The sequence below is a fragment of the Macaca nemestrina genome, chromosome 17 (genome assembly GCF_043159975.1).
Source record: "Macaca nemestrina isolate mMacNem1 chromosome 17, mMacNem.hap1, whole genome shotgun sequence".
In the NCBI taxonomy this organism is placed as follows: Eukaryota; Metazoa; Chordata; class Mammalia; order Primates; family Cercopithecidae; genus Macaca; species Macaca nemestrina.
This window is the reverse complement of record NC_092141.1, coordinates 12,391,276-12,403,472: the sequence shown is the minus strand read 5'-3', so window position 1 is coordinate 12,403,472 and position 12,197 is coordinate 12,391,276. Positions and strand designations below refer to the sequence as shown.

The 12,197-nt window shown below is 43.3% G+C and overlaps 1 long non-coding RNA gene across 8 annotated transcripts in view; it reads right to left on the bottom strand.

The window, feature by feature from the left end:
* The window catches only part of LOC105473546 (uncharacterized), a 64,464-nt gene extending 53,493 nt beyond the window's left edge, over window positions 1–10,971 (bottom strand). For 2 of the 8 annotated variants that reach the window (XR_011615390.1, XR_011615392.1), the window contains exons 1-3: window positions 8,762–10,356; window positions 4,511–4,667; window positions 3,872–3,939 (exon numbers count right to left, since the gene is read on the bottom strand). This is a non-coding gene — a long non-coding RNA (uncharacterized lncRNA). The other 6 variants (XR_011615388.1, XR_982307.3, XR_011615389.1 and 3 more) reach the window with 6 other exon arrangements.
* Between the last annotated feature and the right edge of the window lie 1,226 nt (window positions 10,972–12,197).

Below are 12,197 nucleotides of genomic sequence, written 5' to 3'. Positions count from 1 at the left end.
CTTTTAAAGTGCTGTATGCCAGTCATTTGAAGCAAGGAAAATCTGACAAATTGTCACAGCCAAGAGGAACCTAAGGGGACAAGGCAATTCAATCTAATATGGTATCCTGGATGGGAACCGGAAACAGAAAAGGGACAATAGATAAAAGCTGAGGAAATCTGAGTAGAGGATGGACCTTGCCTAATAGTAATGTATCAATAGCAGTTCATTCATTGTAACACATGTACCACACCAGTGTAAGATGTTCATAATGGGGGAACTGGATGTGGGGGATATGGGGACTCCCTGCACTATCGTCGCAATTTTTCTGTAAATCTAAAGCTGCTCTAAAAGAAAATGCTTACTAAAAATAAAAAAAAATTTTAAAAATGGGAGGCCAAGGTGGGCGGATCACACAGTCAAGCGATCAAGATCATCCTGACCAGCATGGTGAAACCCCATCTCTACTAAAAAAAAAAAAAATTAGCTGGGCGTGGTGGGGCGCTCCTGTAATCCCAGCTACTCAGGAGGCTGAGGCAACAGAATCGCTTGAACGCAGGAGGCAGAGGTTGCAGTGAGCCGAGATCGCGCCACTGCACTCCAGCCTGGCAACAGAGCGAGACTCCGTCTGAAAAAGAAAAAAAAAAAAAAACAACACACCTCTGCCAGCCAGCCTACTGTGTCACTGTTACAGAAGAACAGAAAGGACCACCACAGTTAAACTTGCTAAAAATTAGAAAATCAACAGACAGTCATTGCCAACCTCATCTGCCCCAGGAGAGTATAGAGAAAAGCCCAGAGCATTGGGAACAGGTCCCTGGGGGCAAACCCTTCTTGTTCATCCTGGCTCCAAGTGCATTAGGGGCCCAGACCTCCTCGAATATGTGAAAATGAAGATACCATACAAAGGCAGACACTGAAGGATGTGTGACACTAGAGTCATGTGCAAGGCCTTTCTGAACAGAGAATAAAATGACATTGATACCAAAAAAAAAAAAAAAAATACTATACAAACCTTTAAGGAAAGTAATATTCTAATATCTATTACATTTAAAAATACTTATGCCCTTGACAAAGCAGTTTCATTTGGGGACTCAGCTTTTAAAAACTGGTAGTATAGGGCTAACTGCGGTGGCTCCTGCCTGTAATCCCAGCACTTTGGGAGGCTGAGGCAGGAGGATCCCTTGAGGCCAAGAGTTAAAGACCAGCTGGGGAAACATGACAAAATTCCATCTCTACAAAAAATACAAAAATTAGCAAGGCATGGTGATACACGCCTGTAATCCCAGCTACTTAGGAGGCTGAGGTGGGAGGTCACTTGAGCCCAGGGAGGTCAAGACTACAGCGAGCCATGATTATACTACTGCTCTCCAGCCTGGGCAACAGAACAAGACCCTATCTCAAAGAAAAATAACAACAACAACAACTAATAGTAGCAAGCCAGGCATGTGGCTCATGCCTGTAATACCAGCATTTTGGGAGGCCAAGGCAGGAGGATCACTTGAGGTCAGGAATTCAAGACCAGCCCAGACAGCAAAGGGAGGCCTCATCTTTGCAAACAATTTTTTTAAATTAGCCAGATGTGGTGGTGCACACCTGTAGTCCTAGCTACTCGGGAGGCTGAGGTGGGATGATGATAGATTGAGCCCAGGAGTTTGAGGCTGCAGTGAGCTATGATCACATCACTGTACTCCAGCCTGGGCAACAGAGTGATTAAAAAAATAAAATAAAATAAAATAAAATAAAATAAAATAACTAAGTAGCAGAACCTGAGAACATGCAAACAAGGATCATTGAAGGGGCTCAGATGGAAACAACAGATCATCAAAGAAAATGTCCACTAGTTGTGGTATAGGCAAGTTACAAAATCGCACTGCAGACAAGAAAAAAACAATCGACTTTTAAACTGAAAGGGATGTTTCTGATGTCTCAAGTGAGAAAATTAAATCATATAGCCATGTAAATGGAACGAGTTTTGTCAACACAAATAATTACTGATCACTGGGGTAGCGGTAAATGAGAAGTAAATGCCTAATAGGTACAGGGTTTCTTTTGGGGGTGAGGAAAATGTTCTGGAATTTGACAATGAGGCACAACATTGTGAATGTACTAAAAGCCACTGAATTGCACACATTAAAATGGGTAAAATGTTGAATTTTATGTTATGTATATTTTACCTCAATCAAAAAAAAAACTAGTGACTAATTAATGTCTTAGTCCATTCAAGCTGCTATCACCAAATAGCATAAATTGGGTGGCTGATAAACAATAGAAATTTCTTACAGTTCTGGAGGCTGGGAAGTCCAACCTCAAGTTGCTGGCAGATTTATTGTCTGGTGAGGGCCTGTTTCCTGATTCACGGGTGATGGTTTCCTACTGAGTCCTCACATGACAGAAGAGGCAAGGGAGTTCTCTGGGGTCCCTTTTATAAAAGCACTAACCCCATCCATGAGGGCTCTGCTCTCATGACCTAATACCTCCCAAAGGCCACACCTCCTAATACCATCACATTGGGGTTTAGGTTTCAACATGTGAAGTTGAGGGCACACAACGATAGCAACTGGTAAATCCTATGTCTGTGTATATTTTCCAAGCGCTTCTCTTAGCATTCCTTTGCAGAGAATGAGTTTCTCGGTAAAAAAAGACACTTGGTATTGACGAGGGGTCTACAGAAGGAGAAAGAACCTCCCAGTCCTGTTTGGAACCCCAGGTTTCTATGGGAGAAAATGAATCTGCCAAAGGAAAATGGCGGGAGTCGGGGAGAGGCCTAGGTGGAGGCTGGAAGAGGTTCAGCCTCACGGCTGGGGCTGGGAGGGGTGATTAGGGAGAAACCTGTAGAACTGGCATGTTTTAGGTAAACCCTAAGAGCTCAGAGTGTTACCCCCTCCACCATCACATCCCACAGCTCCAGCAAAGTATCAGACATACTCAGTGACACTCAGCAATACCTGCTTAGAGTGTTTAATTTTCAAGTGGAGGCCAAGGAAGGAGATGAGCTTTATGTGGAAATCCAGATGCAGCCAAAACCAAGAGAGCCCATGAGGCTCAGAGGGCAACCTTCAGTGGGTTGACTTCTTTACAAGCTATGTCCTTTCGTACCTCGGTTTATTGAGGGCACACCTGCTCCTAGAGGATAAGGTTAGGATCTTGTTCATCTTTAGGGACTCCACAGTACTTAATACAATGCCAGGCATACAGTAGGTGTTCAATAAACATTTATTGAATTGAATTGAATAAAAAGGGAGATTTTCTTTTTTTTTTGTTTTTGTTTTTGTTTTTGTTTTGTTTTTTGAGACGGAGTCTCGCTCTGTCGCCCAGGCTGGAGTGCAGTGGCGCGATCTCGGCTCACTGCAAGCTCCGCCTCCTGGGTTTACGCCATTCTCCTGCCTCAGCCTCCTGAGTAGCTGGGACTACAGGCGCCCGCCACCGCGCCCGGCTAATTTTTTGTATTTTTAGTAGAGACGTGGTTTCACCGTGGTCTCGATCTCCTGACCTTGTGATCCGCCCGCCTCGGCCTCCCAAAGTGCTGGGATTACAGGCGTGAGCCACCGCGCCCGGCCAAGGGAGATTTTCTTTTTCCGTTCTTTCTTATCGAGAGAGAAGTCCCCAGTTTCCTGATACTGACAAGGTTAACGCTCATCCTCAACATCCAAAGGACTTTCAGGCCTCTGTCCAGTCTTCTCTGTCGTTCTCCTGCATCAGGGCTTTTCTCTGTGCCGCCCTGCCATGCAAGACCAGGCACACAGGCACCTAACACAGGCTTACACCCAGCACTCCAATCTGTGGAGATTCTATTCAGGCTACAAGCCAGGATGTGAGAATAAACTGTCAGTGCCCCCCATGAGCAACACAGAATCCGTTGAACATTTTCCAGGCCAGAGTCAACTCCTACCTTCTGGTTCCTTGTGCACCATTTGTAGATTTGCTCTCTGCATCCGCTCTGCTGCCCTGAGACAGAGGCTGCAATACATACACATGAGTAGATCACATATTTGGCCTCGCACCACCTGGAACAAGTTTAAAGTCAAGGTAACAGCCTCTGACATCTGCTTAGCTCTGTACAGCTTACTGAATTCTTTTATGGGCAGTATTATTTTGACTTCACAATAACCCTAAGAGGTATGCAGGGCAGGTTTTATTAGCCCCACGCCATGGATGATCCAACTGAAGATCAGAAAGTTGGAGCTACAGCAAGCAATGGGGTTCCCACTCCAAATCTAAATCCTAGGGATAGTTTTGTAAGTTAAGTCAACCTTTTTGGGAACAGAATCTACCAGGTTAAGCCAACGTGTTTGTTCATTCATTTAATCATTTGTCTGTGTTTTAATCCTTGTATTCCTCCCGTCTGGCACACTGTTTAACACATTACTAAGCCTCACTAAATGTTTTCAAATTAGTCAAGGGTACATTTCCTTCTGTAACAAAAGAGCCCATCATCAAGCTGCAATGAGAAACAGGTAAATAATCACAATTTGCTGTGATAAATTATTATTATATTTACTGACTCCATTAACACTTGTTGAGCACTTACTGTATGCCAGGAGCTAGGGAGAGATGGAGAGGCAGTTGCAGTACTGAATTTAACCGGGCCGTGAGAGTTGGACTGCCTGGATCAAATCCCAGCTTTGTGATTTTAGCTTTGGAACTTGCACAAATTACTTCACGTTACAGAGCTTCAGTTCTTTCCTCTGTAAAATGGAAATAATAGAACGTATTTCACAGGCTAGTTGTGAGCATTATGATAGTTAATAGATGTAAAAGTTTTGGAGCAGTGCTAGGTAGGTGGTAGGTCCTCGGTAAATGTTAGCTATTATGACACCAGTTATTACTATGAGGAAGCAGTGATGTCAAAGGCACGGTCTACAGCTAGAGGGAAAGGCAGATTCTTTCATTGCAAATTTAAAGTAAAATCTATCATTTAAAAAATAATTACAATCCACAGACATATATATGACCAGTTGATTTTTGAGGGATGCAAGAAGAATTTGATGGGAAAGTGAGAACATTTTCACAAATGTGTTGGAACAACAGATATCCACATACAAAAACGCAAAACAAAACAAACGAAAAAAAACCTACTTTAATCCACATTATATGCAAAATTTAACTCATAATAAACCACAGACCTAAATACAAAAGCTAAAATCAGCCGGGCGCTGTGGCTCAAGCCTGTAATCCCAGCACTTTGGGAGGCCGAGACGGGCGGATCACGAGATCAGGAGATCGAGACCATCCTGGCTAACACGGTGAAACCCGGTCTCTACTAAAAATACAAAAAAACTAGCCGGGCAAGGTGGCGAGTGCCTATAGTCCCAGCTACAAGGCAGGCTGAGGCAGGAAAATGGCGTGAACCCGGGAGGCGGAGCTTGCAGTGAGCTGAGATCCGGCCACTGCACTCCAGCCTGGGCTACAGAGCGAGACTCCGCCTCAAAAAATAAAATAAAATTAAATTAAATTAAAAAAGCTAAAATCACAAAACTTTATCCCAAAACATTCCCTCCCATCCTTTTATAGTCAATCCTCTTCCCCCAGCCTGAACTCCAGACGGCTAATTATCTGCTTGCTTGCTGTCACCACAGCTTTGCTTGTTTTTTAAGAATGTCACATGAAGTAAATCACACAAGACTTAGTCTTTTGTATCTGGCTTCTTTCCTTAGCATAATGCCTTTGACATCCATCCATGTTTTCGCATGTTTCAAGGCTTGTTCATTTTTACTGCTGAGTGGGATTCCGTGGTATGGATATACCACAATTGCTTATCCATTCACATTCTGATAAACACCCATATTATTGTAGGTTTTGGCAGTTATGTGAAAAGCTGCTGTGAACACTGAGGTACAGCCCCTTGAGTGGGCATGTTTACTTTTCACTTGAGTAAAAATCTATTCATAAGGTAGGAAAATGTTTACCTTTACAAGAAACTACCAAACTGTTTTCCAAAGTGGTCATCAAATTTTGAATTCCCCCAGTCTCTAAGACAAATTGGGGGGAAAGTGAGGACATGCAGACTCCTGACCTGGCCTCTGACCTGCTGACAAGACACACGTATGGAACAGACCAAGAAAAAGAGCAATCTTTACTTCTAAAATAGGACTTTAGGAAGACAGAGGCAGAATTGTCCAAGCCCAAACCTAAGGCAGGGCCTCATGTTGGCCTAGTCTCAAAACCTCTTAAATGCAAAAGAAGACTATTTTCTTACCCTCCAAGCTCACATTCTTCATTTGTGGGCTCACCCTTTGGCAGAGAGAGTTGCAAATATTTAGGAAACAAGAAATTGGGGACTGTTGTATATACATAAAGACCAAGGGCCCTCCTCTTGAATTGTTTTCATTATAGGTGACGATTTGATTCGTACTCACCTCATTTGTTTAAACTCATCAGGAGCTGAAGTCACAGTGAAATCCAATAGTTTGCTGAAATGCTAAAGGAGGTACAAAGAGCAGTGAAGCCCCCTGTGAAAATGCCTCCTGGCAAGTCCTGCATTGACCACATCAGCCTCAGGGCCACTCAGACCCAGGCACACAGGTTGTTAAGCTCAACAGAGCAAAGAGGGTGGTGTGAGCTAGACAGGGCTCCAGGTAGCAAAGGGAGCATGGCAAACCTGAAGGTCTACTTAGTTGCTACTCATGGTTATAGACTGTTGCAGCAAATGGCTACAGGGTCAGAGTATGAACAAGGGGCAAGGGATTCCAAACTATTAATATATACTTCAGAGCCCCAAGACTCCCCTCAGTGGACATGAGGGAAGATGAGGTTCCCTGCTCTCTTTCCCTTCAACGAAAGCAGCTCTGCTTTCAAGTATTTTATGTATTCGGGTTTGCATAAAATTTTGCTTTTTCTTTTTTTGTAAAGGCATTTTCTTGAAAAAAAAAAAAAAAAAACTTGAAAATTACTAGATCAGAGCCAGATCCAAAAATCAAACCTCTACAGGGGCAGGTTGGTAATCTAAATGAGTGAAGCAGGCTGAGGAACGTACAAAAGGGAGTGGTGGGGACTGTGGCAAACTGGCACGGGAATGCTTCCTCTCAAAGGTAGCTGGTAATCAACTCCAGCAGGTTGTTGCTCTGAGAAAATCAGAATCCAGGGCTGTCAGATCTGCTGATTTTCAGGAGAAGCCAGAAAAACAGATTTTGTTATGTAAAATCTCTCAATTATTAAATGTCATCAACCAATGCAGCTTATTTTAGAATATTCTAAAATAATGCACAAAAATGCACATCAATGACCTGGATTTGGCTTCTAGGTCACCAACTAGCTCCGGTCTGGAAAAATATTACAAATGATAATACCTTTCCATTATTTGGGTTCCCACCTTCCATGAAGGTAGGAACTATTTCCTTTTATTTTCCTTTAATCATTAAATCCCCAGTACTTAGCCAAGGGCCTGGCATATTTGGTGTGTAAATATTTCTTGAATGACTAACTGGGTCACTTTTTTCTGGCTCTCTCTGCACCAAGATAAGACTCAGATCCCAAACAAATCTCCCATCTTGCTCTAATATTCCGGGGTGACGGACCTGTTCCTTCAGAGACAGCTAGTGCTCAGAAGGCAGAGTGAAGCCGGAAGGACACAGATTTGGGAACAGATCATTCCTGGGTGGGTATTCTTTACACATGTGCATCTTTCTAGATATTGGCAAATATATATATATAAAATATACATAATATATTTATATATTTTTTATATATAATATACATAATATATACATAATATATTATATATATTTTATATATAATATATTATGTATATTATATATTTTTATATATTATATATTATATACATAATATATATTATATATTATATATATATATATTATATATATCATATATATGTTTTTGTTTTTTTTTTTTAAGATGGAGTCTCGCTCTGTCACCCAGGCTCGAGTGCAATGGCATGATCTTGGCTCACTGCAACCTCTACCTCACGGGTTCAAGAGATTCTCCTGCCTCAGCCTCCTGAGTAGTTGGGATTACAGGCGACTGCTACCACACCTGGCTAATTTTTTTATTTTTAGTAGAGACAGGGTTTCACCACGTTGGTCATCCTGATTTTGAACTTCTGACCTCGTGATCCGCCCACCTCAGCCTCCTAAAGTGCTGGGATTACAGGCGTGAGCCACTGCGCCGGGCCTGGCAAATAATTTTTAAAAGACAGGCTGAAGCTCTGCTGGTCAAAGGCACCCCTCTTCAGTTCCCAGGCATTTTTAGGAAAAAGTAACGTGGTTTCTGCCACTGATGCAGGGCAAGCAAGCTCCAAATTGGGGCTTAGCCCAGGAGAGTTCTTGGCTTCACTCAGGAAAAATTTAAGAGTAAGCCAGTGGTAGAAGCTTTATTGAGGTAGCAGGGTCACAGCTCCTTCGCTGTTCTTGCAGATCAGGGCTACCCCTTAGGCAGTGTGAGGGGTTAGCAGCTCAGAGGCAGTTTTGCAGTCATATATATACATTTGTGTGTGTGTGTGTGTGTGTGTGTGTGTGTGTGTGAGACAGAGTCTCACTCTGTCACCCAGGCTGGAGTGCAATGGCGCGATCTCTGCTCACTGCAACCTCCGTCTCCCGGGTTCAACCAATTCTCCTGCCTCAGCCTCTCAAGTAGCTGAAATTACAGGCACCTGCCACCATGCCTAGCTAATTTTTGCATTTTTAGTAGAGATGGGGTTTCGCCATGTTGGCCAGGCTGGTCTCAAACTCCTGACCTCATGTGATCCACCCGCTTCCACCTCCCAAAGTGCTGGGATTACAGGCAGAAGCCACCGCACCTGGCCTGCAATCCTTTTTATACTCACTTTTAGTTATACGCAAACTCAGGGGTGGATTATGGAGACATTTCTAGAAGAGGTGGCAACCTCAGGTCATCAGGTTGTTGCCCTGGAAAGGGACAGTAACTTTCAATTATTGCCATGCAAGGGTAAATTGTCATGGCACACTGGTGGTTGTGTCTTATGAAAAGGTGCTTGCACCCTGTCCCTGTTTTAGCTAGTCCTCAGTTTGGTCCAGTTTCCAAGCCCCACCTCCAGAGTCAGGTCCTACCTCCTGATTTGAGTCCCGCCTCCTACCTCACTATCATCATTCGTCCTTGAGGAGGATAGAAGTCTCACTGCCCTCTAAGAAGGAGACACTTGAGCACAATCTTGAATGACAGTGTAGACAGACATCAATGCAGGGTCAATTTCAGCAGGTGCTCCAAAATAGCAAACACAGGCTTTCCCTTTGACCAACTCTACAGGACTTACAAAGGAAGTAATGGAATGATTTTGTGGCCCGTAGCCCACCTTGACCTACCCAAAATCTAAAGAGTTAAAGTTGGAAAAGCTGGAGAAATTGTCTTTGAGAAGGGCTGGTTAGGTCCCTTGTTGGTGGGATATTTTCTCTTCACCCAAGTCTAGTAAGAATTACAGGCACCATTCAGGGTGCTCCCCTTGCATCCCGGAGTTTGGCTAGCACAATGGACTGTCCTCAGGAACTTTCAGCCTCCCTATAATGGTGCCTGTTTCTAAACAGGAGATGCTGTCACTATGAGCCAGAAGAGGTAGACATGTCCACCCACATCTGCGGCAAAGATGCACAACTGTTTCTAATGGATCAGGTATGGGCCATGGGAGAGAGTGGACATTTGTAGAAACACTCAAGTACTGTCCCTGAAATCTGCCTGGGGAAGAATGAGGACCCCAGCCTGGGGTGGAACGCTAGACCTGGATTCCTAAGAACAGCAGCAGAAAACAGAAATGACATGTACTATAAGAAACTTTGTCAAATATTCCCAGTGCAGACCCCAAAGAGCCCACAAATGTACTCCAACAAATGGAGTCAGTTTTGCGTCTACTAACTTGCTGTGGCCAGAAGCAGTCAACTCAGGTTTATGTAAATACCAGTTCTGCTAGACCTCTCCTAGCCCTCACCTATCCCCATTCCCCCACCCCCTTCTGACCTGGAAGGTCAGAAATCTCAACTAATAAGCTGTTGGTAGGGCAGGAGGAAGGAAAACACAAGATGGGAAACAGAAAAGAAGCTTCCCACTTGCTCCCGACTCCCCATCTGATCCAATGCAGACATGCACGTACATACTCACACACTATACACACACACACGAACATGCACACATATGCACATGCCACGTATACACACATACACATGTACACATGCATGCACACATACACACGCACACATGCACATGCATGCACACACATAGTATACACATGCCTGCATGCATACACATAGACACACACACACCTACACATAAACACATACACATAAATACACATACACACCTACACATACATACCTAGGCATACATACCTACATATACACACACACATGCACATACACACATATACACATATACACACATCCACACACACTATAACTTTGACAATAGGCATAGCTGGGGTGAAAGAGGGGACAAAACATTTTACCTTGAATAAAGTTGAGTGGCTTTTTTTCCTTAAACATTGTCTTGGGCTGGATATATTAATTACTAAAATACGAATTATCGTGTGGTTAAAAGAAATGACTGGAGGACTTTTTAGTTCCGAAGAATGTGCTAGCAGACTCCACCACCAGCGATTTCATCAAAAGGGAGACGACACATTATCCCCAGAGAGCTGAGGAGGAAAGAATAGCACTCTTCAAATAGTCGTTTTTTTGATATGTAGGAGGCAGGAAAGGACATTCCCAGCCTTGGCAATGGGAATACACAAAGGTCTAAGGTGTGAGTGAATGAAGAACAGGCAGGCTGACGTGGCCAAGCTGTGTGGAGGGGCATGGTGACAGATGGCATGGAGAAGGTGGTGGGGCCAGTTCACAGGGAAGACAGGATATGCTTCTGAGTTCTTTAAAAAAAAAAATTTAATTTCGATAGGTTTCTGGGGAACAGGTGGTATTTGGTTACACGCGTAAATTCTTTAGTGGTAATTTGTGAGATTTTGGTGCACTCATCATCCAAGCAGTATACACTATACAAATACACCAAGCAATGTTTGTAATCTTTTATCCCTCACCCCCTTCCCACCCTTTCCCCGTGAGTCCCCAAAGTCTATCGTGTCATTCTCATGCCTTTGTCTCCTCATAGTTTAGCTGCCACTTATGAATGAGAACATACGATGTTTGGTTTTCCATTCCTGAGTTACTTCACTTCGAATAAAAGTCTCCAATCCCATCCAGGTTGCTGCAAATGCCATTAATTAATTCCTTTTTTATGGCTGAGTAGTATTCCTTCATATATATACCATAGTTTCTTTATCCACTCGTTGATTGATGGGCATTTGGGTTGGTTCCACATTTTTGCAATTGCGATTTGTGCTGTTATAAAAATGTGTGTGCAAGTATCTAAGTGAGTTCTTGATTCTGCCTGAGAGAGGAGGCCTCTAAGGAGGCAAGAAACAGGCTGTATTGATGCTCTCAGAAGATGAACCTCAGGATGGTGTGGACAGAGACTAACCTTTAGAGGCCATCACAGTACACAATAATACAGTGAAAAACAATGACCTGGGTTAGAACAGCTGCAGCCGGACTGGGAAGATGGATCTGAGGACCTCTCAAGCAGAATTGACAGGAACCACCCACCCTTTGGATAGGAGAAGTAGCAGAATGCGAGAAGTCAAGGATAGCAACTTCTTGGAGCTGGAGCAACAGGAAACTGAGTGATGCTAATAACCTGGATATGAAGCCGAGAAGATCTTGCATTGGTGCATTGCACAGAAGGAAAGATAAAATCAAGAAGAAGAAATCTGGAAGGAAAAATAATGAGTTCAGTTTCTAACATGTTGAATTTGAGGTGCTATTGTCAAGACAGTCTTGGGAAGACATTTGAGAAGCAGCTGGACATTCAGGTCTTGAAAGTCCAAAGAGATCAGGACTGGTGACCTGGAGTTCTGTTCTCCCAGCTCAGCGTCCTCCCCAGGTGGTAACTCTAGTATAAGGCATGCATCCACGCTCGGAAAATTGTCTCAATTATTTTTAGCACATCTTAGAGGTAGAAGAGAAAAATGGATCTCCTTTGACATTTTCATTACGTTCATTCTAAAATTATACTCTCCTGATTTCGAAGGACTTCCAGTGCCTTGTGTTGATATATAACCACATAACTTTACTCTCTGTGTATAATGCTGAATTACTTACTCCTCTTCCAGCGCTCAGTTCTGACATGGGATGTCAAACAGAAATAGAACATGCATCTCCTGCATCTGGGGGTAAAACCTTACAGAGAATTCTATGGGCTGCAAT